Consider the following 6,317-nt stretch of genomic DNA (forward strand, 5'->3'; position numbering starts at 1 on the left):
TTCTGTTGTAAACTTTCAAACGTTTTCCTATATTTAAGTTCTGTAGTATATTGCAAAATCATTGTGCGTTCTTTTCTGTGTATTTGCATTCACTGCAATCATTCCTTTGCATTTATACCTATTGGCAGTGGCCTGATGTGTTATTGAATGTCTCAGTATATTATTGGCTCCTTACGTCATCTATACTTTTATGCCTTAATACTTTCCCTAGCTTCAGGAGGCAATATTGTTTGAAAAAAATATTTATCTGATTCATGCCTCTTGGAATTTGTCTACACAACGTTTTTGAACTACAGTGGACTATGGTGGGCAAATTTGGCTGCACACAGAATTTATTTAGAAATATACAGACCATATTCATAAGTGCAAAAGCTGCTTCAAACTGGTCCTTTATGGAAGGGTATTGGAAGTTTATACTCAGCGAAAAGTGCATCAATAAACGGAAGCATGTGTGAACACCTATTTGCTTTTCTTTGTCCTATGCATAGCTTTAGTAGCTTTAATGTATCTGATATGTCCGCCTACTGGAATGACTTGGGACCTGAGGGATAATATGTGTCAGAACCTTGCTAAAAAGAAGAAACAAAAACTGCACATATGCAATATTCTTCACCATTTTCATTGGCGGAAAAGGTCCGTGTAAAATGAATCTTACTCGGAACTAATTAGGAAAGTGGGAACTAGTGTAGAGCATTTGCACCAGACATGAGATCATTCTGTCATTGTATATCAAATGACATACAGCAGCTTGAATTCTGTCTTATGAAAGGTATTAAATAATTAGTTCCATCTTTACCTAATTGAAGAAAAAGGGTTAGGAACATCTATATAAATGTAATGAATTTTTACAGGGTGTTTTAAACCTTCGCAAAAATTTTGGTGAACATCCGTGGCATATTTCGCCAAGTACCTATTAAGTTTACTGACATAAACGATTCTCTATATCAATTTAGTAAACCGTGTTCATATGTATTTAAAAGATAAAGGCTACTTGATTTATTGAAGTGTTTTTATATTGGGCCCATTTAGAACCTGAAGTGCCTTTTCTACAATGTTTTCTTACATTTCCTTTAGGAATTTGTGCTTCTAAAGTGGTGCAATTTTAAAATTTGGTGTGAAGCAATGAAGCACTTTTCATACTTTTTTTATGTACTTTGATTCTCCTAAGTGATATTTTCAGTGCTATAAAATTGAATACTATACATACAGCAATATTATTTAGAGACCATTACTGGAAAGCCTGGAGGTGCTTTTTATCCGCTAATGTTAAAGAATATGACGAATGCACAACAGGTCTTTCACGGCTTCCACAGTTGTTTTCAAGCTTGCCGTTGTTCCGCGATTGTTTCCTGTGTATGGCACGCAGCGCACCATATGATGTGATTTATACTTCACTGCTATGCAACACTGTTGCCGAAGACATTTGCAGCCAATAAAGCAGCTTTAATTAGCATGGCATACAACTAACTGCTAGTGCAGCAGTCATCTAGAAACTCTTAAGTAACCTGAACAGGTGCGTGCACTTCGCAGCTAGCCAACTATAACTAAAGCTGTAAAATGGGTGTAAACAGGAATGTAGGAGGAGGAGGAATTTGAAACTGTATCCCGGGGTAAGCCCCGGTTCTACTCTAGGTGGGAGGTCTCATTCCAGGAACCCTTTGGCCTTCGCTGCCTCCTTGGCCCTGGTGACGAGGCATTGTCGTTCCAGGCCCTCGGAGACGAGCTTGGCCTCCCACGTTTCTATGAGGTCTTCGCTTTCGTGTCTGGCGTTATAACAGTCTTTCGGTGAAGGCAATGCGTCTTTGTCTAGATGCCATGGTCATTCGAGGATCAGGTGCGCTAAGGTGTCCGGTATGCCTCACAGTGGTATGCTTGCTGCGTTGGGTATAGTCTATGCATGAGGATTCCGTGGGTGTAAGTATTACTCTGTAGTCTTTTGAGTGTAGTGCTTTCTTCTGTGTTGAGCTTTGGGTGACGTGATGAGTACACCCTGCGTTCCAGCCTGTGATGTTGAAGGATCCCTGAGTAGGTGATCGGTACGGTCTCTGCCCCCACTGACGCAGACCGGGTGTCTCGAGAGTAGGAAGGGTTGGCCCGGCAGGTGTGGCCTCGGGCCCCTCGTGCCCAGGAACCCATGTCACGCAGGTGTAGGGGATCGGAGTGCTGCGGCGCTTCAATATCTTCAGTGCTTCTGTCGACATGCGACCCTTGGCATAGTTCCTGACAGCTGCTTCAGAATCGGAGAAGACGACAGCTGCGTCCATGGATGTGGTAGTTCGTTGTAGGGCGATCACCGTCTCTTCTGCAGTCTCAGGGTTTTGTGCATGGACTGTGGCAGACGCTAGCTCTCTGCCTTGAGAATCTATGACACTCGGGGCGTAAGCGTTTCTTTGTGGGTATATGGCTGCGTCGGTGTATCTGACGTCCGGATCTTGCCCGTGTCTTCTCCGTAAAGCATCCGCTCTGGCTTGTCTTCTTTCCTTGTGGTGCGTGGGGTGCATGTTGTGTGGAATCGGGGCGTTTAACCAAGGATGCATTGTCCGGGCGGCTTCAAGACGGGCACTATGCCAGCACACCACTCGGTTGGCCCTTCGACTTTACGAATGACCCCGTTCTTTACCATTTCTTCTAGCTCGCGTTTCACGCCGTCCCTCAGTGGGATGGGTATACGACGAGCGGTGTAAATGGCATAGGGCACCGTGTCTGCTTTGAGATTAATACAGTATTCTCCTTTCATGGTACCCAAACCGCAGAACAAAGAGGGGAAGCACGTTTGCACAGCTTGGTGGATCGAAACTCTGTCTACACATTTCACTATTCCCAAAGCTTCTATTGCTGTCAAGCATAAAATGACATTACTCCCCGATTTAATGACGCAAACGTCCTGCCTAACCAAACAGTGTTTCCACAGTATGTCTGTACTGAACTGTCCTTTCACATCTAACACTTCATTGCCTGGCCCTTCTAAAATTACGTTGGAACGCTCTAGAGTCTTGGGTACGCCAGGAAACGATGCTGGAACAAAGTTTACCTCTGCTCCTGTGTCAATCTTAGCAGACACTGTGACCCCATTAATAGCGACCTGAACAAAACGAGCTCTTGCAATTGTACCAGCTAAAGTCCCAACAAAATAGATGGCACCCTCTGTTTGCTCACTCAACGTAGCTGTCCGGGGAACACTGCCCAAATCTACCTCGGTTGCGCTTGCTTCGGCGATGTTAAAGTTCTGCTTTTGTCGGCAGACCGCGGCGAAATGTCCCCGTCGTTGGCACCTGTAGCAGATTGCCCCCCTTGCAGGGCACGATGAGGTTAAATGACGGGCCCTGCCGCAAGCCGCACACTTTCGGACGTCTTCTTTGGCCCATTGGTCCTCTGGACGTCCCCGGCTTGCTCGTTGATGTATTCCGTCGACCTCTACGCTGGCTGGTTGGTGGTACGGACTGCTGTGAAGTTGTTGTTGTTGCTTTACGGCTTCCTTCATCCTTGCCTTTGTCAGTGCAGCGTCAATTTGTAGGGCCTCGGACAACTTTGTGTCGCGTAGTCCAACCACGATACGGTCGAGGATCATCCGTTCTTTCATCACGCCATAGTCACATTTATCTGCCAAAGTATGCCGGGCCGTTACATACTGGTCCATCGATTCGTCTCAAACTTGGTGGCGTCGATGAAAACACGCACTTTCGTAGACCAAATTGCGCGTGGCAATGAAGTAGGCTTCGAAACGTTTTTTCACCACTTCATAGTCCTTTGACTGCTCTTCCGACAGCTCAAAGGTCTTGAATACGTTGCGTGCCTGCCGCCCCGTGGTATACAGCAGCGTGCGTACCTGAGCCTCTTGAGTTCGCTCATTAAGGCCGGAAGCAAATCGATAATCATCGAATTTTTGCACCCACGCCGGCCACTCTGACGCCTTGCCAAAGTTGAAGCTCGTCGGTGGCTGTACCGGAAAGAGCTGGCACGAAATACCACTTTCCTCACGCGTCATGGCTCGAAGCTCTTGTTCCGTTATCGTGTCCGAGCCGAGGACGCGAACAATAAAGGTGGGCAGTACCTGTATCTTCTCACGTCGCCCGTGGTTCCACCCAATTTGCGAAGGCCACTTCTGACACCATGTCGTGTTTCCTCGACGAACGACACCGTCTTGAACATGAACGGGAATGAACCCCTGCCTTTACTGCTCCGTAGTATATATACATATGTGTGCATGTCACGCATGCGCAGGGCATCGCATCAAGGGCCGTGGCATGACAAGAACTAAACACGATGCCACAATGCATAGGAATTCGCAGAGGTTTGAAGGAATTCTTTCTTTTCGGTCTGTGGCGGCTATAAATGTTTTACTGTAGCTCAGCCGTTGCAGCTCTGATCTTTCGGTGGGCATGATCTTCAGTCGTTCTAATTGACTGGCTTTATGAGCTTCAGCTACTTCTTTCCAGGTGTTGTGTACTCCCATCTTCAGAAGTCTCGTAGACGAAGCTGTAGATGGTAGGCCCAGGGCTATTTTGGTGGCCTGATTTGCGTATTTGAATGTTAATTTTTTCTACCTCTACATATTTAAGCGCGAGGTAGGGCGTACTGTATGTTATTCGACTGGTGAGGGGTGCTTGCATCACGCGTAGCGTGTCTTGTTCTTTCAGTCCGCTTCTATGGCTTGCAACTTTCCTGATGAGATGCGTGACCTGTAATAATGTTCGCTGTAGTCGCGGGACGGTGGCCGCCCCAGACCCGTCTTTGTGTATGTGCAGCCCCAGAACTCGTATGGTTTCCCCTTTTGGAATGGGCGTTCTATTGAGGGTGACGTTGGTATCTGGTTCATCGTAGCTGGGTGGCCTGCCTCTCGTTCTTGACTTAAGGACGAGGTGTTCCGACTTCTCGGGAGCACAGCGGAGGCCGCATTCGTGCAAGTAGCTCTCGATGGTATATACTGCTTCCTGTAGGGGTGTTTCTTGTGTTCCAGTGTTTGACGCCCTTGTCCATAACGTGATATCATCTGCATAGAAAACGTGTCTTACGTCTGGTATCACGTCGAGGAGGCTGGGTAGTTTGATAATTGCGACGTTGAAGAGCAACGGCGATATGACCGAACCCTGCGGGGTGCCTTTGCTCGGTAGTCGGAAGCTGTCTCTGCACGGGTTGTATATTCCAACTGTGGCCGTGCGGCCCGTGAGTAGATGGTAGATGTTTAAATGAAGGGGGAGAAATAGAAAGCCAATTAAGTTTCAGCATAACATGGGGCTGCGTTTCTATTGCTGTACAAATGTCAAAAATGCTGCAGAATTCGGCTGCTGCTGCTGGTGATCATGAGCTGATTACTCTAGATTGGTCGATTGGAAGGTACGTATGCATATAACCAGGATAATTTTACAGAATAATTGTTATGCACATCAAAGCGTTGGATACGCTTACATTTAGTGTAGTGCTCTTAATAAATGCAAAAATATATTCATTTGAAATGATCAACATAAAATCTCAATAAAGTTGATGTCGCCAAATTTTATGGATAAATTCAGCCCTTGGAAAGTTTGTTCCAGAGATTAATTGCGGCTATACCTGGGTTTCTTTAAGGTGCACCAAAGCAATTCTTTTATTGCATTTTGATTGCCTCCATCACAAAATGCGTTCGGCATCGAACCTGCGACCTCGAGCTCGATTGCGCACAACGTTACGCGCCATTTTATAGCCACTGTATGGCAGCAGGCGAGTATAGTTGAGTTTATGCTGAGTAGATATGTAACGCAGCTTCAATTTTATTAGTTGGCTCAATCTTCGATCGTACATGCATGCCCATACGTTCAGATGATCCTCTAAACATTGTTTATAAACAGGATGTGCACGATGTGGGATTGACATCTGAATATTTTATGTGAAACTTAATTGTAAACCTTTCGTTACTGCGAAGTGTAATTTGAGATAAAGAGCTTGATTCCTTAAATTATATATCGTCATTAAGTGTGCTAGCAAAATTTATAAAATATCCTATAAATTATCAAATGAACTGCAATTTCCATTCTAAACTTTTTTGGCGAAACAGTATGAGCTGTTGAAAAGAATGAATATGTCCTTCAGAAAAAAACAAACTCTTTTGACGGTGTATAGCAAAACATGCTTGACACAAAAGTAACGAGTCATTTGATGGAGTATTACAAATGTTATTTAGACAAAAGTTAGAAGCATGTATGTTGATGGAGTATTTAAATTTTCTTTATAAATAAGTAAGAAGGAAGTCTTTTAACGGTGTATGGACAGAACTTCTCTATACAAAAGTAAAACGGGAGTCGGTTAACGGTGTATTTAAAACATTCTTTACACAAAAGTAA

At 44.9% G+C, this 6,317-nt stretch overlaps 1 pseudogene; it reads right to left on the minus strand.

Moving 5' to 3' along the window:
* Positions 1-521: 521 nt before the first annotated feature.
* On the minus strand, positions 522-3,985 carry LOC142570664 (uncharacterized; annotated as a pseudogene).
* Positions 3,986-6,317: the final 2,332 nt, after the last annotated feature.

This window comes from Dermacentor variabilis, chromosome 2 (genome assembly GCF_050947875.1).
Source record: "Dermacentor variabilis isolate Ectoservices chromosome 2, ASM5094787v1, whole genome shotgun sequence".
NCBI classification, from domain to species: Eukaryota; Metazoa; Arthropoda; class Arachnida; order Ixodida; family Ixodidae; genus Dermacentor; species Dermacentor variabilis.